Source organism: Corvus hawaiiensis, chromosome 5 (genome assembly GCF_020740725.1).
Source record: "Corvus hawaiiensis isolate bCorHaw1 chromosome 5, bCorHaw1.pri.cur, whole genome shotgun sequence".
Lineage (NCBI taxonomy): Eukaryota > Metazoa > Chordata > Aves > Passeriformes > Corvidae > Corvus > Corvus hawaiiensis.
The window spans coordinates 32,337,998-32,352,597 of record NC_063217.1 but is presented as its reverse complement, the minus strand read 5'-3'; the positions used below and the strand labels follow the sequence as shown (position 1 = coordinate 32,352,597).

The window sequence follows — 14,600 nt, the reverse complement described above, 5'->3', positions numbered from 1 at the left end:
TGTATCTTTTATCATTTGCTTCTCACATCTCAGGCACCTTAGACAGGACATGTACCACACTAAGATGTACTAAACTACATTAAGATATGCAAACTTCTCATTAATATTCAAAGTTCAACACATGTGAATGTTTTACTATTACTGTAAACGTTTTTCTGTGCCATAACGCCTTGAGCACTTTTTGCTGCTCTTCTGTAATAACTTCAAGTCTGCTCAGAATCAGCAACAGGCAGCCCATTACAAACAATAACGTAACCACCAGTAAGAGAATCCATTCCTCAGCAGTAACCCGTAAGACTTGCTGAGTCACAATCAAGAACGTAAAAGCACCTCTCAGCTGAACAGTTAACCCCGCTAGATAAAAACAAGTTAGCAATTTATTTTACACAACACTATTTCCATCTTGTCATAATTTACATATAGCTACTAGAAACTAAAAAATGTTGACTAGGATTATCTGAAAAATCAACATAGTGTAATCTTGGAAAATATCTAAAATATTAAGCAATTCCAGTTACAAAGACAGTTAGCTACTTAAGAGAAAGTATGAAAGTATTAAGATAAACTGATAATGTGTTACATGTAAACTCAGATGGCTCATTAAAGTGTGCCAGAATGACCGAATTTCAGAAACATTTTAGCCAAAGGCTACACTTGGTACTCCTAAATTTGTATTAGCTTTGGAATATGACCATTTTAGAATTTTCTGTATTTATGCTCAATACATAAGGCAACCATTTGCTTAACAAAACATCATAGCCCTAAATTTATAAGAAGTGCACACCATATTATGCTGAAAATCTACTTTCAAACAAACTTTGATTTCCTATCTGGAAATTATTATTCAGATAATTTTTATTTATATGCAAATTCAGCACTGGGATATGTTAGACAGTTTTACTACTTAGTTATATTGTTATCAAAACTACTAACACATCAAAACATTAACAGAATTCGTACCTGGGAAAAAGTACTAACACAACTCAGAAATATGAACTGTCTTCACATTAAAGGTCTAATTCTGGAGATAGCAGAGCTCAAATTGATAACTTACAAATTAAGATGGATAAGATAGCAATCATACAAAAGACCGTTTCTCCTAGCAGGAAGTTTACAGTATTTGGATTTCAAAGTTTATAGTTTGAGATTTGGAAGTTTTAAGCATAAAATACAGAACTTAGTAAACAGCAATTTCAATGCCAAGCAAGCAAAGAAAGACCGAACCAAGCTTATCTTGCTTAACATAGATACATTGAACCAAGCTTATCATAGATACATAATGTATCTATATGGGCAGCATACCCTGACATGTTTACTCCCCCACCAACAGAAGTCACCGGTAGAAAAAGGTCCTAAATCAGGCCATATACCCAAGTGAGTCTTGGTCTCATTGCTATTCTTTTTCTATGTGCAAGCTCTACCAATTAAGTCCAGAAGAACCTACCCACCACACAAAACATTAACTATTTACCTTAAAGGTCAGTTTTGATCAGCACACTCAACTTATGTCTGACAGAAACACACTGTGAAACTAAGCAGTCATGTCAGGATTTCCAGTGTAGCAGTCTATGAGAGATCGTGTGACTTTGCAAGCTGCACTAACTGTGGTTACACCTACCCCTTCAATTGTTTAAAAGCAATTATTTATGTAGTCTGATGGGAAAAAAGAAATACCAGGTTTAGCTGTTTCAACACACTTAACTTTCCAATCAAACAAGTTAACAGTGTCTTTTGCTTTTCAGAGAGGGGGTGTCTATTTTGGTATTCAGAAAATTAACACATGATGAGAGTGTATGGTAGTGTTACTTTAGTAAAGCTGGTAAGTTATTCAAAAAACGTACATTGTCGCAGAGATTAACACAACAGTTTCAACTTGTGACTAAAGCCCAGTAAGTTTTATGTTTGTATTCCCCACATCATGAGTTAATCTCATGACATACTTTGATTTATATTTTTGAGATGTTAGCTGTTAAAAGGAAAATGCAGCAGCTATATTCAAATAGCAGGCAAAGATTCTGAAATCAGAATGAAACAAAGATTCACATGGAGAATTTCCACTGTTTATCTGTAGGCAGTTACTTAGTAGTCGTGTGCCTAATGCTGAACTCATCACCTGTGCAAGGAAAAGCAGACTTCCAATCTGTGTAAATGAGAGTTTAATCGAAATTTAGCATGGTACCTTAAAATTTCTGATAACAAAAATAGTTCTACTGATTTTGAATTCAGTTTTAAACTTAAAAAAAAAAAAAATCTTCGAGAGTTTAAAGGCATTTTACTTCTTCTGGGATGACTACTAAAGCTCGCCTTTCAGTTTCCTAAAAGAGATTTTAGGATTTCACAGCAAATAAATCAAAAACTTAAAAAATAAATAGTTTACAGCATAAAAGGAAGGTATCTACTCACCAAAAAGCTGTATTATTTCAACATGATTAGAAAAGCAAAAGGGAAATAGACGTCTAATATACAACGCTCTTTTCTTTTACAGAGAGACAGCAGAGGTGGTAAAAGAATACAGGTAGTATTTCCTATGCCACTCCCTAGGAACAACTTGTATGCAAGTATTCAAACCGCAGGAAAACCTGCTGCTAGAAGGCAGCACTTCTTTAACTTATATGCGTTTCCAAAAAAAAAAAAAAAAAAAAAAAAAGTTTACAACAGGGGGATGCTATCAGAGGTAAAACACGCTGTCACTTACTGACGAGCGAGACTAAAAAGTGCATCTTTCAAACATAACTTTGTTCTGCTTCAACTGCCTTAAAGAAGAGCAAAAGAAGCAGCAGAAGCCGACTGAGTCCAGCCGGGCTCTCCCGGGAAGCCGCTGCCAAACGTCGGATCCTGGCCGGCACGGCGCTTTACCTTTCGGTCAATCCGGCGCTGAACACGGTGTGGAAGTGCGAACAAAGGAAGAAACTCATCCTAAGGTACTTCTCACCCGCCGCGAACCGCCCCTGCCAGCTCACCCGGGAACGAAGTTTGCAATGGCCCATCAGACGCACTCACAAACACCTTGCCTCAGGGAACGGCAGCACCGCCAGCTCTTTTCCTCTGCTCAACTTAGGCGGAACCTGCCCGCTAAAGTCCTGCTGGCTCCCCGAGGAGCGTGGCCCCGGCTCCAGCGCGGCCGGCCGCCGCCAGCCGCGGGGGGAACGGGGCGCCAGGGCCCGCGACGCCCGGCGGCCACCCCGGCGCGGCGGGGAACAGGGGGAGGGGGCCGGCGCCGCTCACAGCCCGCCCCACCGGGCCCCGCAGCACGAGGCGGCCGCTCGCCCAGTGTCTCTGGGTGGCCTCGCCCCCGTCCCGGCCTCGCCTCAGAACCTCAATTTCCCGAGGGATCCACGCCGGCCGTCCCCCCCCCCCCCACCGCCAAAACTTCTCCAACTTTCCGGCTGGCCAGGCGCTCACCTCTCTGCAGCTCGCTGCCTGCGGGGCGAGGGCGCGGGCCGGGGCCAGCCCCGCACGGTGCCTGCCGCGCCGCTCCCCCTTTCTTCCCCGGCCACCAGCGCGCCTCGCCGGTGCCTCTCCGCCCCCTGCGGGCCGCGGCGCCCCCGCCGCCGGATACCTCCGCGGCGCTGGACGGCCGCCCCTCCGGAACTCGTTTCTGCGGCGTTCAGCTGGAGCGGCGGCAGCCCCCGCACCTCTGCCCGACCCCACCGTGGAAGGACGAAACGCGGAAAAGAACAGCGGGGGAAGGGCGAACCCCAACCACAAGCTGCTCCTCCCAGTGGCCCGAGGTTGGGGGACCCGTCACCTCCGCCGCGCTCGCCCCGCTCCTGCACGACGAGAGCGGCTGGGAATCGGGTACCGGTCCAGGGACGCGGGCGACTTCGCATATGGCAAAGTCCTCTCCAAGAAAGGCTACTCAGAAACTTCGGAGAGCTGCTGCCGGGGATGGCAAGGGAGATCGTCAGAACTCGCGGGGATACGCGGTGCTCTGCCGTCCGAGGAACAGCGGGTGCCCGGGACAACTCCCAAGGAGCGCCCAGAGGCGACCGCAGCGCCTCGGCGGCCGCTCCCCTCCCACAGGCGGCCGGGCTGCCACCCCCGGACCGCGCCGGCGGGCTTGGGCTCACGCCTCCCCACCTCGGCTGCGCTGGGCGAGCCTCCGCTTAACGGCCGGGCGGAGGAGGGAGGGCTCAGCAGAAGCCAAAAGCAAGGCTTCCGCGGCTCCCCGGCACTGCTGTACGGAACGCGCCCTGCTCCGGCGTCGGGAAAAGCAGCGGCAGTGAGAGGGAGGTGCGGAGTCGGGTATACAGCTGGGGGAGCGCGGCGGCGACCACCCTCCGGCCTGCGGAGAGGGTAAAGGCTACCTCTCCGTACCCTCAAGCGGAAAAGCGCCCTGCCGGATTCATGCTGAAGGGATGTCTGTCAGTGTGTCAGCCCTCCGTTAAAGATTAATATTCCGAAGCAGTCCTTGAAGGATTCCCCTCTCATTAATAAGTGATCACACTTAATAACGATCAAATGTTTGCCTGGGGAATCCCGTCCCAGCAGACTCACGACGAAGCCGGGTTGCAGGCAGGAGCCGCCGGCGGGGGCGCATTTACCACGCATTAGCCCCGCCACGTCTTTTATTAGCCACATAAATAAATATGCGCAGGGGGCCCCTCTGCAACCACAGCCTCACGCGCCCAGGGCTGCAGGTCAGAAGGAACCGACCCCGTCAGAAAGCGCTGGTTCTCGGGGTCACCAGCCCGCAGCAGGGCAGCTCCGCCCCGTAGCACCCGCGCCCCCTCCCCGCGGCCGGCCCTGCAGCCCCCGGGCCGGGCACCGGCTGCCCCGCGGCGGCGCAGTTCGGCGGCGGCCGGGCAGGGGGCGCCGCGCCACAGCGCACGGGCGGCGGGCACGGCAGCCAGCCTCAGCTCTCAGCCCCGGCTCCCAGCCCCGGCTCTTCCGAAGGGAGCACAGCCGAGCCGGTAGCCCCGCGGTGGCGAGCCCGGCTCCAGCTGCAGGGTTTCGAGTCGGGAAACTTGAGCCTCGCTCTCCCAGTGAAGGTGGCGGTAAAGCTGGGGGTCCCTTGAGCTCCAGGTACGCGTAGCTTTGCATACAGTCGATGTGCGGGTATATATACACGTATTGATTTATACATAAACATACACACTACACACTTAAAAACTACGGGTTGAATCGAAGACCCGGCTGTTTTCAGTAACGCAAGAAATTAGAGCGCTAGAACTCTCAAGAGAATCATCCCTCTCAGCACCCTGCTGATAATAAACTCATTAAACAAAGAACTCACCAGACCAGCTGGACTCGGCACTCTTCTCACAAAGTCCGCTCCAGCTCAGTTCATCTCCGCACGCTTCCTCCCCCCGCTTTCTTTTTTGTCCTTTGGAGAAGGCGCGAGCAATGCCCCGGTGGCCACACGCTTCTAGAGTGTGAACCCCGCGGCGGCTCTGGCGCTCAGCGCGGCCCCGGCGCGCAGCCAGCGCGGCGCCTGGCCGCACCGCCACAGCGCGGCATGTCGGCTCCGACCCATCCGCTGCTTGAAACTTGAACGAGGAGGAGAAGGAAAAATAGACGGGGAGTGGGAGAAGAATGAAGAAAAAAAAAAAGAAGACGAAAGGCGAGAGGGAGGAAGAGATCCAACTTTCTTAAGACATGTCCAGGCAAAGAACAGGCAGAGTTGAGGAGTTACAGCAGCGGAGAGAGTGAGACTGGGGACGCTGCGCCGATTCCTTCCCTCCCTCTCTCCTTCCCCCGCCTCCCTCTCCCCCTCCCTCTCCCTCCGTCCTCTTTCGCACTCTGTCCGTCCCCCTCGGACCCTGCTCACGGCAGCACCACCCCCTCCCTGCCCTCGCCGCTGCAGTCGAGCGCGGCGGCGGGAGCAGCGCGCAGTTGTGCGCTCCAACACGGCTCCGCGCGGGGTCTCCGGCGCGCACCGGGGCCGCAGCCGCCCTCCCTCCCGCAGGTGAGGCGCTGTGCCCGGCACGCCCCCGCCGCCCCGGCCTCCCGCCGCCGCAACTCTCCGTGGCCGCCGCCGCTTGGAGGCCCCGCTGGCTCCGCCGCCGCAACGCCGCTCGAGTCGGCGGGACGGCGCTGCCCCCGCCGCACGCTGCGGGCGCCCCGCAGCAGCGCCTGGCGGCTCCTTCTCGGCAGGGCACAGCCGTGAGCTTAACAGGGAGGCTCCAAGTGGGCCGAGCACGGGAATCTCCCATTCTCTCCCTCCCACGTTAAGTCAAGAGTTTCTCCTCTCCTCTCCTCTCCTCTCCTCTCCTCTCCTCTCCTCTCCTCTCCTCTCCTCTCCTCTCCTCTCCTCTCCTCTCCTCTCCTCTCCTCTCCATTTTCTTCTTTTTCCTTTTCCTCTTTTTCATTTTTCCCTTCTTTTTTTCTTTTCCCCCTCCTTTTTTTTCTTCTTTTTCCTTCCTTTATTTTTTCTTCAAGGGAGGTGTATTTCTCAAAGCACACCAAAAATGTGCAAAAGGGCAGCTCCTTCTACAAAATAATACATCACAAGCAAGCAAGATGTATTTATAATGTGGTTTTCCCTCATTCAAAGTCAGCACCAATTACTCTTCCTCGACAAAGTTCAGGGGATGTTGCACTGCATAGTGGCAGGGATCGGCTGAAAGGAGGGGCCTTACTAGGTCCTGAATGGCGTGGTTTATAAAATTTTAGGAAAACTACACAAAATGCTTTAAAAGTTATTTGCCTGAGAGATACAGTGTAACAGTACATTATAGTGTAAAGCACTCTGAGGTTCTCAGAAGGTAAAATATTCTTTTACTAAACAATTTATCCCTAAGGACCTTAAAGTCATGGCCTTCTTCCAAAAGTCAAATTGACTTCTGAAGACATTGGATCATTATTTCCTATAAGATACACCACTAAAATCTATCAGCCAAATGAGCATGCAGGATTCTAGGTTAGGAAGAGCAGATACAAACTGCAGTATATAAATACTAAGTACATTTCCAAGCAGTGCATACATGCCATTTCAGTCTAGGAATGTTCACTTTGAGCAAACCTCTGGAAAGTTTAATGTCAAAATTCTCTGTCCTTATAGATTTCCACAGCAGACACAGCTGACTGATTTATTTAGCATCTCATCTTCTTTCTAAAGACCCTAAATGGAATTATACTGAGTCCTTATCCAAGTGCAACTGGGCCAAGTGACCTTTTCTTCTGTGAAAACTGCTTCAAAGTGAGTTGCATAAAATAAACTGCATTGAAAATAGCATTCCAGAAAAGGGCTAAAAGGGAAATACTTTAGGCCATTATAGCTAAGGGCTAGAAACAAATGTAAACCACACTTCTACTCCATACAGTTGCAAATATTTCATAATTTTGGTGTATGAAATTTCCTACCTTTCAGATTTCTTACCATATTGTGGTTGATTGCTGAGTTAAGTAGTGAAAGGTCAGGGCCACAGATTGCTTAAACTTTGTCTAAACTTTAATTCTTAATGCCTGGAGAAGTGCAGTGGCAGAATTGCAATAATGTCCCATAAGTTGGACAGGAAGACCTCTAAATAGTGTCTGGTGAAGATAATAGAAAATTTAAGGCTTCTGATTTGGATTTCCTACTATACACATGCTATGCTGACAGTAAGAACTTTAGATGAAGAACAAAGGGGTTTGCCATCGTTCTCCAACAGTGGGTAATGGTGCTTAGCACTTCACATGAAGTGTTGGAGCCATGATGTCCAGGCAAGTTTATTCATAAGTCTGCTTAATATAGATAGGTTTGCCTTCTAAAACAGGTTTCTAACATCTTGAATAATATTGACAAAGTCATTTTGATATTTACTGAATATTCCATTTTCTTTTTGTGTTTTCTCTGCCCTTTAATTTTTTTCTTGGAAATAGTGTCAATAAAGCTGTTACAATCATTGTTTGCTTTCACTATAATGTGAAAGGGTATCTTTGTGATATGTTTTTTGCTAACCTATAGGAAAGGTACAAAAGAGAATACTTGAAATCACACTTGGGTGTCTAGGGCACCATCCACGTCGCTGAAAATCTTCCAGTCTTATAACCATTGTTGCAGAATATGTTTGGTTGTCCCTGTCATCTATTAACATATGTCTGTCCTTATCAAATTGCCTAAGATGAAACAAGTTTCAGCTCAGCTATCAATAAAAAAAAAAAAAAACAAAAAGAGTTATCTGGACTGGACTGTTTTTTTTCAAGAGAAACATGGATCCTTCAACTTTGGAATTTCCCCAAAACTGAAATAGAAATTGTATTTCCACATAATCATAATCATAACCATTATCATCCTCTTCCAAGGCATTATGGCACTAACACTCTTCTCACTAATTTATCTCAAAACCTAGCCTCACAGATTTCATCTCTTGTTTGCTATGTATTTAACAAAGAGGAGCTGATAGTTAGCTGGGTAAGATCGGAAGTAAATACCGAACTCAAGAGTCCTCCAAAGAAATTTTCCTGCTCCCAGCTTGAGGTATGCACTTGGGGAATGATATCTGAAGTATTTTGGACTGATTTCTCAGTTCCCATTTTGTTAAAGAGAAGATAATTTCTAATAGTTGTGACTTCAGCTGCATAAAACTTTGAAGATCAAAACTGGCACTTTGAATTGCACTGGCTCAGAGATGGCAAAGGTGAGGATAACTCGTCTTGGTCTTTATGAGGGTAAACCCGTTGCAACTGCTAAACAAAGTGCAGCTTCAAAAAAAGCACTTTTGAGCACAATAGCAGCCTGTGCCTCAGGGGCAATAAAGGGGCCATAAACATCGAGGGTCTGTGACAGAGGGCAAATATATCTTTTCAGTAAAGGGGTCAGACACAGTTTCAAGTGAGTTCTCTGTCAATTAAATATGAACTGACCTGATTGGTTTTACAGTAAGAACTAAATTCTGTACAGTACAAAAGGCCAACACAAAACCTGTACTTTATCTGAACCGCATTTACACAGGGAGAAGGAGACTGTTTGGTAACAGCTCTGCTCTGATCGTTCTCCTTTTCCTCATCTGGTCTTAGGAAGAACTCTCCAGACCTCAATTAGTTGTAGCCTTTGGAAAGCAAAACAAAACAACTCCCCAAAACTTCATAATTATCCTTTCCCTGGCCTGCAGTCAAGGGTATATATTCCTTTACCACTCTAGTTTGTTTCCTGTCTAGTAAATGCAGACCCAGGCAATAAAAAATAATTCTGTCTTTCTGGCTGTTCTTGCCTACTCTTTGAAAACTTGGGCTGAACTACAAATGTCCACTTCCCTCCCCTTCCCCTCTTCTGCCATTTACAGGGGGGAAAGGGGGCAAGCTCTATGAAATATACATTTGAGAGAGTGCTGACATTTTCTTACCTAAGCCAAACTTTTTCAAAACCCCTGAAAATCGTTAGGATTACCTTAGCATACATCTCTTTATCTGACAGAATTTGAGCAAGGATATTTAACTTTTCATATTTTAATTATTTTTATTGACTTTCTTTTGCCCTAGAAAGTTATTACTGCGTAAATATCACCGACTATTTGATTAGGTATTCTTTCATAGGGCTATTCAAGACATCCAAGGCAGCAATGTCAAAATAATAGTCATATATCAGCTTTGGTATAATGAAATGCTAAACAATCTCAGCTACTTGACAATTTATTGTGTGCCCTGTGAACCTAAAGAGGAGTTTACTGAGGCAACTCAATCATTAAACCTACAAGCTACAACTATTTGTGGATATGTATTAAATGCACACATATGTAATAGTAAAGAAAACCTGGAGCAATGCTACAGAGGAAGAAATTAAAACATACTTAAAAGACCATTTTATGTTTCTAGGTTCTAGTTCTTCAGGTACTAGTAGGGTGAGGACATCCAAATATTCCAATAGTAATTTTCTAAGCCTTTAAATTGGCACAGACAGCTGATCTGTTATAGAGTGATTTTTCATTTTTGTTTTTTTAGCAGCAGGAAGGAGAAATATATTCTTTAAACAGGAGTGAGCTAGGCAGCCTCACATTTACAACCTTTTGGTCTTACAGATTGCCTCTGTGTATGTCAACTTTTGAGAAATATTTTAACATCCCTTCAAAAACAGGCCACTTTTCCTCATCACACTTTTCTTCACCAATGTACCTTCATAAATAATTTTAAAAATCACATAATGTAAGTTTGTTTTTATGACATTTAGTCTACTCTATGCCATACTGGCAACTGGAACAGAACCAGCTGCACCGTTATGGACAGTACTGGTATTTTGGTTAAAGATCTAGATTGAAGATAGGGTAATGGTTTGTGCTAGTTCATCCCAAACAAAAGTGAACATCCCACTTATCTTCAAAATTCCCTAGGGTGGAAAGATGATGGAGATCTGCAGGGGTTTTTGTGTTGTCTGGCTCAGCAAGGTAGACTAAGTCTGCTTCTCCATCAGATGTTATCTTCCTACTGAGTGGTGCTTGGACTGCTCTATAGAGTTCAGATCCACCGATCTCAAGGCAGAAATGCATTGGTTCACAGTCTCATGCCTACAACACAAGTAACTATTGAGTTTAGATTTAACTAATTAAAGGACAGTTTAATTGTTTGAAAAGATCAGAAAAGGGCTAGGCTATAATAGTTGTTAATTTTAAAATTATTTCTTTAAGCTATGTAGGCTGGTATTTTTTATTTTATCAAACACAGGCTTATTTTATCACCAGCCCAGAGCCAACATGACTGGGACTTTCTGGGACGAAAGGAGATGAAAGAAATCTGTTCTCCACTGGATCGTAAACATCCTGTTTTCTTGAGCTGGTCTTTTACCTCTTTTAGAGCTTTCAAATCTTTCAACACTAAAAAAAGTTGAAATCCAGATGGTGTTTATGTGACATAGTGCTAAAAAATAGTGATAATTTGACTTCCTTGGTTTTGAGTAGTTGGAATTAATTGTTCAGGTTCCATTAAACCCAGAGCTGGTGTGAGATCACAACACTGAAGTTGTAAGAGCTTGGGTGACAGCAGTATTAAATAGGATTGAATGAAGTAAAAGAGTGATGTTGTGCAAGTGCCACTAAGGTATTGGTCCTTTTGATTCTAGAATTGGTCCCAAATCCAAAATTAGAGTTTGATGAACTATAGAGGAAGGAGAGGGACCAAGTGACTCTGGTACTCATAAACATCTGAAATAAGTTTTGGACTCTGCATAAGCAATGGATTTACCTAATGTTCCTGAGTTGGTAGGATGGTTTTAATTTAGTGTAGGATGATTAAGGGTGGAATGTAATACTCTGAATATCTTCAAAATTCTTCAGATTATGAGAAAAAAGGAAAGGCATGGGTGTCTATTGAGACCAAGTCATCAAGTCTCTTATTTTGGTCATTGATCCTTTTTAATAGACTAGGTCTAGACTTACAGCTTATAAATCTATAGTATTAAAATATATAGCATGTAAGTCTAGAACCCAATTAACTTCATTTACTGTATACTGCTGACATCTGCCATGTCATAAACTTCATGTTTACTTAAGACTAGATAGCTTATTCATCCAGATTTAATTATTCTTAGGTTATGGTTTGGTTTAGGATTTGCAAATCCAAGTAGTTAAAAACCTAGATGAATTCAGAATTTTGAAAAACTGATAGATAGAAAGGAAGACATTTTCTGTCATCACTAAGACTCAATGTTTTTTTCCACAGAATGGAATATTATACCTGGTTCTTCTGCTGCAATTAATCTGGATTTACAGCTAAGAGCCCTTAGATTTCATCAAGATGAAGATTCCTGGCCTTTACTGGTAGTTTTAATCCCATTTTACTAAGATTAGGATTCATTTTTGATTAAGCCTTGTGTACATGTATCCAGTTTCTAGAGTTCAATGTATTCGGGAATATTATTTCATCCTGTGTAAGAGAGGACTCTCCTGACTAGCATTTCTCATCCTACATGATATCTTATCTACTGTAAACTGAGTTGTCCGATCCAGAAGGAGTGTATGTATGGAAAAACCTTTTCTTCCTTTGCTTGCATGGTGTTCTTCTTTGTGTTATTGATTAAAATCCAACTTAAATCAATGAAAAGAATCTGAGTTCAATGAATGGCTGTTGGATCTTGAAAGTGCCTGAATATTTAAGGAACTAACAGAAGGTGCTCAGCATGACAAGTCCCCTTTCCTTGTCAATGTCTAGTTCAAGTACAGCGTCATAGCAAGGAGATGAGAGTCTCTGTTTTAAGGACAGTTTATGAACAGGATGCACAGTTATCTGTAGGGAGTCATGGATAGAACAATGGCTTCATGAGTGCTAGGGGGCAGTTCTTTACTTCTCAAAACATTGCTCATCCAGCTGAAATTAGTCCAGCATGTGAAAAAAGAACCTCTCCTGCAAGGGCACAGTGGGCAGAGAAAGAATCTTTTATGAACTCTTTTTATTTGTTTTCTGTCTTGCCTAGGCACTGTTAATTGAAATCCTCTACTTTAAAAGCTAATAAAATCTACTTTTCCTGTATTTGAAGGTAATTTACTATCCTTTTTTGGCAGCTCTGTGTAAGAAAAAGGTCTTGGTCTGTCCACTCTACATGATTTGGCTTTCCATCACAATTCTTGTCATAGAGCAGTGTCATTTCTTTTCTGGTATGCAAAGGAATTGTGTTGCCAAAAGAAAATTTCCAAATAAAAGAATTAATATATATATTCTGTATAAAAATTATCTATTGTCTCATATGCTCTGTGCTACTGAATAGGACTTGACAACCTGTTTTTTTCTCCTATTTTTCAGCACACATTAACCTTCTGTCTCTCTTTCATTATAAACAAAGAGAATATAATTTGCTGCCTTCTTTACTCTTTCTCTTTTTTTACAAAGTTCTGTATTTTAAATAACTAAATCATTGAAAGCATCACAGAATATCCAAGATCAATATAACACATCATCTTCCATAATACAGCTATGCCATGTTTAAATTCTAGTCTATATTCTCTCTAGTACTCTATACAGTCTTTAGTACTGTTATGGCACATCAGATAGGTTATTACTATTTAAATTAGCCAAATAATGAACACTGTAGAGGTGTTCATTCAGCCCAATATTGTATCACTCTGGCTGTATGGAAAAATTCCCTCATATAAATGGTATCACATAAAGGGCAATGTCTGTTAAATAAAAGCATATATCAAAATAGGATCTAACTAAGAATCAATATCAATGCGTCCCATTTTCACATCATAAGCATATATAAGTGTGTCAGTCACAAGAAATATATTGTGTCCTTTTCTGTTTGTAATTGCAACATCATTGCTTACCTACAGCAAGTTATAGAGCATGCCTTCAGGCATGAATTGTCCTTAAAATAAAATTCTACTGTATTATTACTTTATATTGACAGTCTTTGTAAAGGTGGTGTCTTGGAAGCTGAAGCTGTGTAATAAAATTTGCATGCCGCCTAAACACAACTCCTAAGCAGTTTCTTTAAGTTCAGAAAAAATTACCCTTGTTTTAGTTCAAACTACAGAGAAAGATATATCTGCCAAGAGGGTCTACATAGGGAGCAGAAAGAAGAAAGTAGATTGGTGAGGTAGACAGGGTAGAGTTCTGCAGATGAGTTTCATGAGAAAGAAGGAAGTATTTTCACGTTAAGAAAAGGTACTATGTGAGTTACAGAGCTGGCATTCAGTTAAGATGTTTGAACTTACCGTTGTGATATATGCGTTTTGTTGCACCGTTGTACCCGGGAATTTTTGCAGGTTTCATGCAGATTTTTCAACTAGCCAGCATAGTTAGATCTATTTGTACCTTGAAAGCAGATGTAACCAGTAATAAATGCTTGTGGTGATTCATTCATCTACATACATCTTGCACAGATGGAATTTTTCAGACCTGTGGAAGCAACATCAGATATACTATTCAAGGCTGATGAGTCAAACACTCTACCAGACCTATTACAATATTCAAAATAAATCACAGTGCTGCAGTGCTGCCCAAAATCTGGAATAAAGAGTACTTCAACGTGTATTTTATCCAACAGAAACTGATTAAGTAATAATCATAAGAAAATGTATTTCAGTTAATCAAGAGCAGTCTAGTAAAGGAGGGTAATAAGGAAAAAGATGACCTTAAATTCGGCATTTGGCATTTTACAGGCATAGTATCGAATTAAATGATTTTGAAGAAAAATCATACCTAAACCTGTTTTTCATTGCTCATCATTGTATTTCTCTCTTCTGTTCCCCTCCCCTCTTTCATTTTTAGCAGGTTTTAAGGATATTTCTGCTAATGCTCTGTGTCTCAACTTTTCTGTGTACTTATAATCCTGTAACTGTAATAGGAATCTGAGTACACAACGGAAGGCTGGCTTTGATGATAACTCCTTCTCTGCTCTCAAGTTATTGACTTTTCTTCCTGCTTAGTTTTCTCTCCTATTACTGTTACCACCATAGGTGTTCAGGAATATGGCACTCCACTGCACTTTCATTTGAACTTTTGCTGAAAATCTAACTGAGGTCAGCAAAATATCAAGTGTTTCCTCAATATAAATAAGAGGCCTTTCTGTTTCAGGTGTTGGTTTTGAAACTTCCTGCAAATGCGCTGAATTCAGATATTTTTTTATCATTTTTGTGCTGTAAAGCCCATCACTTCCGTTTTTATATGTTATATTATCAAGACACTATTCAAATGAAACAATTCTAAGGATTGTGTGTGTTGAGCTAGAAACATTTGTACAGTAGCAC

At 43.1% G+C, this 14,600-nt stretch overlaps 1 protein-coding gene and 1 long non-coding RNA gene across 11 annotated transcripts in view; one reads left to right on the top strand and one right to left on the bottom strand.

The window, feature by feature from the left end:
• Positions 1-5,660, bottom strand: part of FAT1 (FAT atypical cadherin 1) — a 108,402-nt gene extending 102,742 nt beyond the window's left edge. For 3 of the 10 annotated variants that reach the window (XM_048303122.1, XM_048303124.1, XM_048303125.1), the window contains exon 1: positions 5,237-5,325. The gene's annotated coding sequence lies outside the window, so the exon portion shown is untranslated. Of the gene's footprint in view, positions 1-3,402; positions 3,480-5,236 lie in introns of those variants that run through there. The other 7 variants (XM_048303127.1, XM_048303126.1, XM_048303130.1 and 4 more) reach the window with 4 other exon arrangements.
• LOC125325771 lies at positions 4,850-13,558 on the top strand. The gene is made up of 3 exons (XR_007203536.1): positions 4,850-5,025; positions 7,004-7,141; positions 11,575-13,558. It is a non-coding gene; the product is annotated as an uncharacterized LOC125325771 (long non-coding RNA).
• The last annotated feature ends 1,042 nt before the right edge of the window (positions 13,559-14,600 follow it).